The following is a 12,442-nucleotide window of genomic DNA, read 5'->3' on the forward strand; positions in this document are numbered from 1 at the left end:
GCCTGCTCACAAATATTTAACATTTTTAATTAGTTGTTCATATTTTTCCATTATTTGTTTTCAAATAAATGATACATGCACATGAAACAAGCTCCAAAAAGTAACAGAGGATGTACAGTGAAAAGTAACTTTTCCAACTCTGTCTGCTCCCAACCACCCCCTTCCCCATCACAGAGACAAGCCTCATTTTCAGTTTTTTTCATATTCTTCCACAGATAATCTTTAAATATATATAATATGTATATATGTATTTTATATATCATATAAGCATAGGTAGTATATATTATATATATTCTTCAAGTTCCAGAATATATGTGTTATTTAAAAAAATAAAAAACACAAATGGTAGCGTTCGGTATAAACTGTTTATTTTATATCTTGCCTTCCTTCTAACAACACATATCATGTCAGCACATACGGGCTGCCTTATTCATCCTAATGGCTTCATAACATTCCATTGTTTTCATGTATCATAAGTTATTTAACCAGATGCCTTTTGATGGACATTGAAGATGTTTCCAATATTTTATTATTTAAAAAGTGTTGCAGTGAGTATCCTTACATACATATCATTTTGCAAGTGTCCAAGCATGTTTGTAGGGCAAATTTCTAAAAGCAGAATTGCTAAGGGGTGCGTTGGTGGCTCAGGGGTTGAGTGTCAGACCCTTGGTTTGGGCTCAGGTGGGATGAGTCAGAGTCAGGGGATCGATCCACCTCTTAGGCTCCGCATCTGAGTCTGCTGGAGATTCCCTGTCTCTCCCTCCTCTGTTCCTCCCCGAGCTCTTGCGCTCACCCATGCATGCACACATTCTTCCTCTCCCTCTCTCTCAAATGAATAAATAAAATCTTTGAAAATAAAAAAAAAAAAGTAAAATTGCTGAGTCAAACATAGGTGCATTTGTACGTACTTGATTTTGACAGGCATTGCTAAAACGTTCTACATAGTGACAGTCTCAACTCATGTTCCCACCAGCAGTATGGGAGAGCATCTATTTCCCTATACCACACCATCTGACTTTGGCCAATCTGTAGGTGGAATATGAAACTCTATAGTTTGTATTTGGATAGCCAACATTTTTAAAGGCGGGGTATTTCATGAAAGAAAAAAAGGCAGGATTTCCAGTTTCTCTTTAAAAAAGTCTGAAATCTGGCAATTTTGCATTACATTCCCAGATGGTTAACAGCTGACTAGTGACTATTCTCCTTCTATAGGGCATGTGGACTCAATATTTTGTCCCCCACCCCAAACATGCAACTCCATATTCTTCCCTAACACTGAAGCCAAGAGCCAGTTACCATTTATCATCTTTCATACAGCCCCATTCACTAATTTTTATTAGTTTTCTGGCTTTATTTTTTTTTTTAAAGATTTTATTTATTTATTCGACAGAGATAGAGACAGCCAGCGAGAGAGGGAACACAAGCTGGGGGAGTGGGAGAGGAGAGCAGGCTCATAGCAGAAGAGCCTGATGTGGGGCTCAATCCCAGATCGCCGGGATGACGCCCTGAGCCGAAGGCAGACGCCCAACCGCTGTGCCACCCAGGCGCCCCTAGTTTTCTGGCTTTAGATATTTGACTTTTCAACTGGTCTAGAGAAAGATTAATAATAAAAGAGAAAACAAACAAAATAAGAAAAGAAATACGGTAGATGAAAGAGATAAAAGGTGAATATAGAAGAAAGGCGTATTAACATAGTTCATGAACAACAAATTTTAGGCTCTTCTGAGTGATCACCCATCCTCCCAGAATTTTATTATTAGGTTATTTGCACAAATTTAATCCAGCACTGAATTAATTTTATGCCAGGTGACTGGGTGGCTCAGTCAGTTAAGCTTCTGCCTTCAGCTCAGGTCATGATCCCAGGTCCTGGGATCGAGCCCCACATCAGGCTCCCTGCTCGGTGGGGAGTTTTCCCTCTCCCTCTGCCTGCCGTTCCCCCTGCTTATGCTCTCTCTTTCTGTGTCAAATAAATAAATAAAATCTTTTTTTTAAAAAAAAAGAATTATTTTTATGCCTCTAGCACAAACATCCTAGAGTAACTTTAAAAATTTGGGGGACAGCTCTGGATGTAGGATCTATCTTATAACAACCTTCCCTGGACTTCTAGAAGGCAAATGTCTTCTATATATCCAGGTGTGGGAAGCATCACATTGCTTTATTTTCCTAAACCAAATTAAATTTGGGGTCATGCCCATGCTCACATGGGAAATAAAATCAGCAGGTATTAGTTATCACTGGGAGGCAAGCGAGGAAGTCCTCCCTGAGGTGGGTTGATGCTGCCCTGATAATTTGGAGAAGGACTCTACTCTGCATTATTTCATTGTCTAAACCTGTGATGTCCTCTGAAGACCAGCAACCCTCTCTCTTCATGGTAATTATAGACAGAGGGAAATTTCACCATGATTCACTTTCTCCCTGACAAAACAGAGTCAGGAAGAGAAGTTCTAACTCGGGCCTTTAGAAATAAGTTGCTGGCTATTCCTCTCTTGTTTAGGGAAAGGAAATACATTATTCTTCCTTTTTTAATTCACAGCAGGGGGAAAAAAACATCTTCCGGCTTTGATTTTCTCAATAACTTAGGCTGCTGCTTAAGGAGGAAATTTCTGTAAATTCTGCAATTTAAAAATAGACTAGGTCTTCTTTAGATGGGATCCAAATAACAGATCAGGTCCTTGATCTACCAAGCCAATCTAGAGATATTTAAATTGCCATATATGAACCTGGCTATCAAGAATCCTCGGCTGTCCGCTGGGCCCTTTTACTACTGAATTATGTTTGGAAATATATCTAGCCTGCACCTGAGGCCCACTATCTTGAAATTTTTGCCATGTATTAATCTCTTCAATGCTAATCTGTCATTTAATCCATTCTCTTCATGACTTTGAAATGATCTGTTTGGAGTAAAAGAAAACTACATTTGCTCTCCTCAAGCTTTCCCTTTAAAAAAATTTATTTATTTACTTTAGAAAGCAGGAGAGAGCATGGGGGGAACGGCAGAAGGAGAAGGAGAGAGAAACTCAAGCAGACTCCCCACTGAGTGCTAAGCCCAACACGGGGCTCGATGTCAAGAGTGTGAAATCATGACCTGAGTCAAAACCAAGGGATGGACACTTAACCAACTGCACCACCCAGGCGCCCCAATCCTCAAGTTTCAGTTGAAGGGAGGGATCAGGAGGGGAATGAAAGACAGTTAAATTCAGGTTCAATTAAAACTTGAAAGCAAATATGAGTCAGAACAAATAATTACTCAAACAGATTTTCCTTCTTTCCACTACTGGCAGACTGCCAAATAAATATGTATCTGAGTAAGTCTTCCTTTCCTGAAATTAAGTCACTACAGAGAAGTAAATCCCATGGCAAAGAGTAAGGACATAGATGGCAGCTTTCCATTTTTACAAGAGCTCAGCAATTGACTACAATCAAATATTTTGCTCAATGCCTGCTTCCCCCAAACTTTTGTGATATTTCTAACAAATAATCTGAAATTTTTGAGACCAAAAGGGAAGAAGATATCTTTTCCAATAACTAAAAATGTATCCAATATTACATTTGAACTAGTTTTATTTATAAGATTAGTTGACTCTTGAAAGTCAACTTAGTGTCTGCTTCAGAGATAAGTGTAGAAAGTTGGAATCCTGACTGTTTACATCTCGCGTGGGAGAACAGTTAAGAATATAAAAACTCGACTCTGTACCTTGCCCTCTCAAGTGAGAGCTTGCATTCAGAATTCAGACTTTGAGAATGTGGAGCTGGATTTACAGTGATAGAATCTCTAACAAGGCTTTCAATATGTTCATGAGAGAATTTTGCACTAATTTAATGAAAATGGCTATAGATAAATAATTTTTACAGTGAAGTTTTCCAGAAATAAAGTTGTTTTTAAATGAGAATGATGTCATAATAAAGCCATATATCAAGAACAATTACTCAACATGTGGTCTGTGAAAATTAAACTCATTATAGATTTTATGCGATGACTCACCACAGTTAGAGTCACTGAACAGTGTCAACAGTGCAAATTTTGAAAAGACTTTGCAGTTCATAGAAATTTTGGCACCTTTTATACGTAAGACATTTCAGATTTTTCCATGTCTCACATGTTTTGTTTTGTTTTGCATGGATTCAGCTCAGAGCTTATCCAGAACTCTCTTAGGGAAAATAGCTTTCCTCTGCCATCCCAGGTTGCTGTTCTGTTTTTTTCTCAGTCCATCTGACATCATTTGCTTTCTACCTTCCATGTATTCTTCCTATCTTACCTATTTAAGAGTAATGTTATGGTTTCATCACCAAAACAAACAAATAAAACCAAAAAACAAATAAAACTTTCCTGACATTTCAGTGGGAGCTTGACAGGGAAGTGAGCTCTTCTTGAATATTTTCAGGGGCTCTTTATCACCTACTTAAAACAAAATTCATTTCCTCAGCCTAATTCATGCCTTAGAAGCTCTCTCCGAACTTACTATGCCAATTCCAAATCATTGCTCCATAAAACTGCTGGTATGAGTTCAGTTGTGTTCCCCCAAAAGATGTGTCAAAGTCCTAACCTACGTCAGAATGTGACCTTATTTGGAAATACAGTTTTTACAGAGGCAATCAACTTAAAATGAAGTCATTATGATGGGCCCTAATCCAATATGACTGGTGTCTTTATAAAAGGGTGAACTTTAGACACAGAGACAGACATGAACAGAAGGAAGATGATATGAAGACACAGGGAGAACACCACATAAAGTGGAAGATTGGAGTAACGCATCTACAAGAAAGGAATGTTAAGGATTGCTGGCAAACCACCAGAAACTGGGAAGAGGCAAGGAATGGTTCCCCTCGAGGTTTTGGAGAGAGTATGGCCCTGCCAACAACAACAATTTCAGATTTCTAGCTTCCAAAACTGTGAGATAATAAATTTCTATTGTTTTAAGCCACTAGTTTTAGTACTTCGTTATGACAGCCCTAACAAACTACTATAACTGTCAAGCAAATTTCAAGCTTCTCTTAATATTATCTTTTGCTTCTATTTCTTTCTTCTTCTTTAAAGAACTATGTCCTTTTATAGAAGCCCAACTATATCTTACTTCATCTGTTGCCACTTGTCCCTTGGAAGTCAAACTCCTATACCACTTCCTGCATTCTTAATACTGGCAATTTGTCACATCCTGTGGGTGTTTAACGTGGATGTCTATGTTCTATACTAGACTCTGAACAGTGACTATGTCTTATCTTTTGGTATTTCTTAGGTTAGCAATGATTTATGTAAAAGTGCTCAGTGAATATTTTTAGTGACATGATGTTGTCTCCCAATTATACACTTAAATAATTCAGTGAAATATGGCAAACATGAATGACTGTATCATTCAAAGAATTATTTTAATGTACTTTAATTACATAAATAATACACCCAGTAGTGTATTATGTTTTTCCAATCACTGTTATATGTTTGTGTAGTTAAAAAGCAAACTTAGACTCGTACTATGTATATTCAGTTTTATATTCCATTTTACTTAATATTCATTTAATACATGATCATGAAACTTTTTCCTCCATTTTTATATGCGTGTGTGCTGTCTAAAAAATAAACTTAGACTCATAATGTGCACTCACTTTTTAAATTCAACTTCATTTATCTAATATTGTACTCTGAGCAATTTCCATAAATTTAAAAATTATTTAAAAGCATTATTTTTATTGGCTATTGTGATGGTTAATTTTATGTGTCAACCTGACCAGGCTAAGGGATGCCCAGATAGCTGGTAAGATATTTTTTCTGGGTATGTCTGTGAGAGTGTTTCTGGAAGAGATTAACGTTTGATTCAGTAGGCTGAGTAAAGAAGATCAACACTCACCAAAGTGGGTGGGTATCATCTAATCCTTTGAGGGCATCTGAATAGAAAAAAGGCTCCAGAAGGGCTAATTATCTCTTCCTGAGCTGGGACTCCATCTTCTTCCAGATATCAGATATCAGAGCTCTTGGTCTTGAGCCTTCAGACTATGGGACTCACACCAGGGACTCCCTGTTGTCAGGCCTTTGGTTTCCTACTGAATTATACCACCAGCTTTCTTGGTTCTCCAGCTTGCGGATGGCAGATCATGGGACTTTTCCACCCCAAAGCTGCATGGTCCAATTCCTATAATAAATTCACATATTAATATAGTCATAATTCATAAATAATTTCTATATTCATATATATGAATTTATTATATAAATATATATATTTAGAGAGAGAAAAAGAGCATCAGGTATGAAGAACATATGTGTATATATGGCATTAGAGAATATATAATTTTCTCTGTTTCTCTGGAGAACACTAATAAAGCTATATAATATTACAATCATATAATTACATCATATTTTAACAATTCTCCTCTTTCTGGCTAATTAAGCAGTTGTAATTTTACTCTTAAAATTTCACGGAGATTATTTTTGCTCATATATCTTTGGCAGCCTCTAAGATCATTTTCTTGAGTAGATTACTGGAAAAGAATTCGTAGATCAGTGGGTATGAGGATATCTGTGATTCTCAACACAAGTAATCGAATTATTCTTCAGACCTGTTATTCTGGTTGAAAGTCCCATCAGCAGTGTATGAAAAGCGCTATCACATCACAACCTTGAAACATTTTTTTAATGGTAATGTAACATGTAAAATTTTTACTAGACAAAAATTGTTATTAGTCATTTATATTCCTATGGATTTTCTGTTTAAGCTTTTTGGTCATGTTTCTATTGTAGCATTAGTATTTTTCTTTTTTCTTTCTTCTTCTTCTTCTTTTTTTTCCTTTTTAGAGAGAGAGCAAGCAGGGGTGGGAGGTAGGGGGAGAGGGAGACAGAGAATCTCAAGCAGACTCCATGTGCATCACAAAGCCCAATGTGGGGCTCAATCTCACAACCCTGAGATTATGACCTGAGCTGAAATCAAGAGTTGGACACTTAACCAACTGAGCCACCTAGGTACCCCAGTATTTTTCTTACAGAATAGGATGTCTACTATCAAGAATCTAGGCTCAGCTCTAAAGCTGAAGTTCAGAGGTGCAAGGTATCCCACATGCGAAAGAGCAACATCAAAATGTCCCCCAAAACTGCGACCAGACAGTTCCTGTATCCCCAAGGTTTACAAAGAAGCAGCAAAAACAACTTTATTTCTCCCAGCCTCCTCACACCCCCTATCTGCCATGCCAGATAAAACATGAGACTGGACTGGACAGGTGCCTGGGTGGCTCAGTCAGGTAAGTGTCTGTCTTCGGCTCAGGCCATGATCTCAGGGTCCTGGAACTGAGTCCCGGGATCAAGCCCAGCATTGAGCTCTTTGCTCAGCAGGGAGCCTGCTTCACCCTCTGCCTGTCACTCCCCCTGTTTGTGCTCTCTCTGTGACAAATAAATAAAATCTAAAAACAAAAACAAAAAACACAGGACCAGAGAGCACGGAATAGGATTCAGAATAATCGTTTTTGATTATTTGGACACTGTACAGTTTTTGTAGTATTTCCCCCTACACCCATTCCCTGAAGTCATTCCCATTAGCCAGAGAAACAGCTTCTTGTAATACTAAAGATGGGCATATGAGGTTGTGGTTTTAAACTATTCAGGATCTGTTTAATAACAAAGTGACTAGAAGGTTTTGGACTCTATTCAAGAAAGTGTTAAGGGATGAAAAAGAAAATTCCACACAGCACACTTTCAAGCAATGATTTTTAAAAAGTTTTCATTTTCATACCTGAACAAGTAGAAATGGCTCAATGATCTGTTATACTCGTTAATATAATGCACTTTTTGCTTCTGATAGTGTTAATATGTATTGAAAATAGTTTTCTCAATTTGTCTTTTGCCTTATATTTAAATTTGGCATTTAATGTACTGTGTTACATTAAAACTGTTGGTTTACTTTGCACTTTAAATGAATTTTTTACCATGCATGATTTTGTAACTTCATGCTTTGATCATATGAAAACTGTTGGTTCACTGAGTTACTCAGACCTTCCATATGGTGACACATTTCATTATACAATATCAAAAAAAAATCACATTCACTAATTTCACCATTGATAGAATTTTTTAAATCTTTATTGAAAAGCTTAAGCTTCACAGAGGTGGATGTTTTCCAAAATTCTAACTTAGCTGAAAGCTTCAATTTTTTCATAAGAAACAAAATATTGTCAATTATATTCCTTGAAGTGACAAGCTCGCTTCATTCATTTTTGAGAAAATATCTGCCCAATATGCAAGTCTGAATAATCCTGATTTTCTGTCAATAGCTCTTTCAAGTAAAAATGGTGCCCCCATGAGAAAAAGCAACTAGTTCAGCTTGCAACTTATGTAATCGCACAAGACTAACATTGTGTTTTGATATGTAGCAAAAGTGCTATATGCATGACTTCTTGTTTGGCACACAGAATATGAAGAAGACATAACCTAACGGGTCAAGTTTTAATAAATTTAATCATTTTTACTACCTCATTAGTACATTCTGCGAAAATCTTTTTCCGTGAGTGCCTGGTAGTGAATTATCATTTGGCTCTTAGTCCTATTTGATGCCCCTTTCTTGATGTATGCTAAGGAGCCAAAGGTTTTGCCCACTATTGCTTGTGCACCATCAGTATAAATGAACATGAAGAAAATGGCAAATTATGCCTTTGTTCTATTAAAATACAGTTTTGATCTCACAGCTTTCCCGAAGGAGTCCTGGAGATACCTAAGTTTCCATGGGCCACACTTACAGAAATCCTCTTGCATTGTGGAATACTGCAATAGTGAATATAATATTACTAGGTTCATCGATTGTGGTGCTGATAGAGATATTTCAGGCAGGGAAGGCAAATTTCAAAAATTTAATCAAATTTATCCCAAATAAGAATATATTTAAGGTAATCAACCTGCTATGAAATTTCTAGCTGCTCTTCCTCGGGAATGTTGCCATTTCAGAGGTTTGGTGGTGATCTGTGCTATTGGCTAGTCAAACACTCAGCAATTGTGGTAGCCAGATGAGCTTTGATGACAGTGAGATTATGGTGTTGAGCCATGTATAATCCCTATCCCTGTTTGTAAATTCTTAAGTGAGCACTGGGGTTAAGTGGCTAAGTGTTATCCACATAATTTGTCATTGTGTCTAGCTAGCAATTGCTAGACTCTAGTTTGTAACTTTTGGTAGGAATTCACATGAGACAAATCTTCATATTCTGTCCTCATTCTAAAAGGTACATCTATATTCTTCTTTATAAGTCTCTGAATACCTACCACCAAGACGAGCCACTACTCATGTGATCCACACCTCTGGCCATATCTCCTTTCAGGCACAGTGGGTAAGCAGGTATACTGCTTAAAGTTCTGCTCAATGAAAGTATTTCATTTCCTATCTGTTCAGACCACCTCTGAATTGGGCCATAATTATGCTACAATTCACTTCCATCTGTGATAGTATATCATGAAGAATCATCTGTAAACTGGGCCTGAATTTCTTCTTCCTCAGTCATCCGGTCTGAGGGAACGTCCCATGAGGTCACAGATGTGAGTTGAAGGAGCAGTAGGAGAGGGTGTCATGAGAGTCTGAACCTTAACTGAAGCAAATTATATATTTAATATCTCTTTGGGCTTTGTCTCACACCACTATTTATCATGGAGTACTGCTGTTCATATTCAACTTCAGAGCTTTGTGGATCAGATAATACCCAGCTCACGACAGTCATCTCTGATTGCCTGGTCACTTGGTGTCCCATGCATGGTTAGGTATTTAGTCCCAACTAGCACTAAGTGGTACTAGTAGCAAGAAATGTGCCACTTCTCAAAAGGAGAATGGATATCTGCATGGTTTTTAAATTCTAGGTGCATGCGTTGTCATTCTCTTATGAGGGTTTGCCAGTAGCTTCACTGAACAGGCCTCAAAGCAACAGACCTGCTGATTCATACAGTCTAATTGGTAGATGAGCTTGTACTGTGCTCTGGACCAGCTTCAGGGCTTTCTTTCTCTCTGAGCCCCATTTGAAACTCAGTAAATGTGCAAAGTAAATCACTCCGATGAAGCACATACCGGCTCCAGAACCCAAGGGGGCCCACAAAGCATTAGATCTCTTTCTGAACGTTAGTAGGTGGAAGATACATCAACTTAATTTTTACTTTGAAGGAGAGATCTCAGTACATTCCAAACCTCTAGAGCCCTAGAACCACCACCGACCCACCCCCGCAAGTTTCCATGGGGTTTTTCTCCTACCTTCTGGCAAAAATATTTGCTACTTCCTGTCCAATAGATCTCTTAGCAAGATTTCATAGATTTCGTAGTCTGGATTATGACAGAGAGCTCTAGAGCTAAAAGCAAAAGTGACTATGTTTTGTTGATCTGACCATGTGAAAGCAAATTGCCTCTTCAATGATGTAGAGGGAATAAAACATTTGCCAGTGCACTAGCTGCATACCACTTGCCAGAGATTGTGTTATTTTGCTTCAATAAGGAGAATACATGGTAAAGGTAGCAGCATTTAGAGTCACCACCTGATAAGTTTATAAAAATCCTCTACCACTCAGGCCAATTTCTATTTCTACACCATTACCAAACGGTTTCTATCAATACAGCTTTATAATGTGTCTTGAAAACTAATGAGGCAATTTCCAATTTCTTCAGAGATTATTTTGGCAATCTTACACATTTGCTTGTCCTAATGAATTTTGGAATCCACTTGGCAAAGCCCACATACAAAAAAATCTATTAGCATTATTATTGAGATTGTTTGGATTTATAAATTAATTCAGGGAACATTGAAACTTTTTTATGACATTAAGTTATCTCATCAGTGAACATGATATAGCTACATATTTGGATATTTTATATCTTTTATTAAATTCTATAATTTCCTCAGTAGAAGTCTTATACATTTTTATTACTTTTATTTCTAATTGGTCTCACATAATAAATTTAAAACTTTTATGGACTCATATTCTCATCCAGCTGCCTCCCTTTTCCCCTTTATAGCCAAACTTCTTATGTTACCCACAATACATTTTATGTTTACTCACCTCATTTCCTCTTAAACATAATGTAATTTGGATCCAATGAGCCCTACTCTATCAAAACTTCTCAGTCACCAATGACATATATAAGCTAAAAAATCCAAAAGCTTTGTGTTGGTCCTTACCTTGCTTGATTTTTTAAAAATTTACATGTTCTCACTTCCAATTTCGTTTCGCACGTAAGGAGCTTGGAAGTTGCCACTTCATCTTAATAACAAGTAAAAAGCTGAACAAACTGAAAAATTGACGACTCTTTTGGGATCGACAGAGAAGAGAGGACACAGGGCAAATTGCTGCCCCCAAGATTAGAAAGACAGATGAATACAGGGAGCAGCAGCTTAGTAGGCCAGAGACTCAAGAGAAGAAACTGCCTGGAAAGCATTATGAGAATAGAAAACCTGAACTATAAGTGACAAATTGCTGTAGGCCCAAAATGGACAACACTGAGAGTTAAAAACTCCAAGGTGACCCTGTGATAGAAGGGTCCCCCAAATATTGTGAGATGTATGTCCAATAGCTGGACCAGTTTCCCACACTAAATATCTGATTAAAATCCCCTTGTGCTTCTGGCAGGGAGAGAGGAAAAAGAACCATTTTTAAGTACTCCAGAGCATTCTGTTTTTCTAAACAAAGCCTGCCCTCTCCCTACCCTCAGGGGAAACTAGCTGACCCGAGCTTCATCTGTTGGAGTATTAGCAGAACCTAAATGACCTAGGGGAAGGGAAACACCCAACTCCAGCCCACTCTAGCTGTCTTGATTCCCCTAAGGGAGCTGATTAAAATTGAGAAAATCTTGAGAGGTTCCTAGTCCAGAAACATACTCTCGCTGAAAGACTGAGACTTAATCACAGGACTATAGAATGTTTCCCTCCGCCCAACACCTCAACACCACATCACTAAAGGCCTATTCACAGTAGTTCCTTTTATCCAGTACATTATGTCCAAACACCAAGAAAAATTACCAGGCACACCAAAAGGCAGAAAACATAATTTGAAGAGACAAAGCAAATATCAAAACCAGACACAGTGGAATATTAGAATTATCAGCCTGAGGATCTAAAACAACTATGATTAATAGGCTAAGGCATCTAATGGATAAAGTAGATAGAATGCAAGAAGAACAGATGGGTAATATAAGTAGATGGAAATCATAAGAAAGAATCAAAAAGAAATGCTAGAGATAAAAGTCACTGTAGCAGAAATGAAGAATGTCTTTGATGGGCTTATTAGTACCCTGGACATGGCTGAGGAAAAGAATCTCTGAGCCAGAGGATATATCAATAGAATCCTTGAACATTGAAGGGAAAAAAGAGCAAAGACTGTGGGGGGCGGGAAGGAACAGAATATCCAAGGACTATGAGATAACTACAAAATGTGTAACACACACATAATAGGAATACCAGAAAGAGAAGAAAGAGAAAGGAACAGAAGAAATATTTGAAACAATAATGA

The 12,442-nt window shown here is 37.6% G+C and overlaps 1 protein-coding gene across 1 annotated transcript in view; it reads right to left on the reverse strand.

Annotated features, from left to right (window-relative positions):
• Positions 1 to 12,442, reverse strand: part of LOC123799284 (uncharacterized) — a 182,402-nt gene that overhangs the window by 132,691 nt on the left and 37,269 nt on the right. The window contains exon 4 of the mRNA XM_087861961.1: positions 5,841 to 6,122. The gene's annotated coding sequence lies outside the window, so the exon portion shown is untranslated. The remainder of the gene's footprint in view (positions 1 to 5,840; positions 6,123 to 12,442) is intronic.

This window comes from Ursus americanus, chromosome 5 (genome assembly GCF_024610735.1).
Source record: "Ursus americanus isolate L20-20 chromosome 5, mUrsAme1.1.p, whole genome shotgun sequence".
Taxonomy (NCBI): domain Eukaryota; kingdom Metazoa; phylum Chordata; class Mammalia; order Carnivora; family Ursidae; genus Ursus; species Ursus americanus.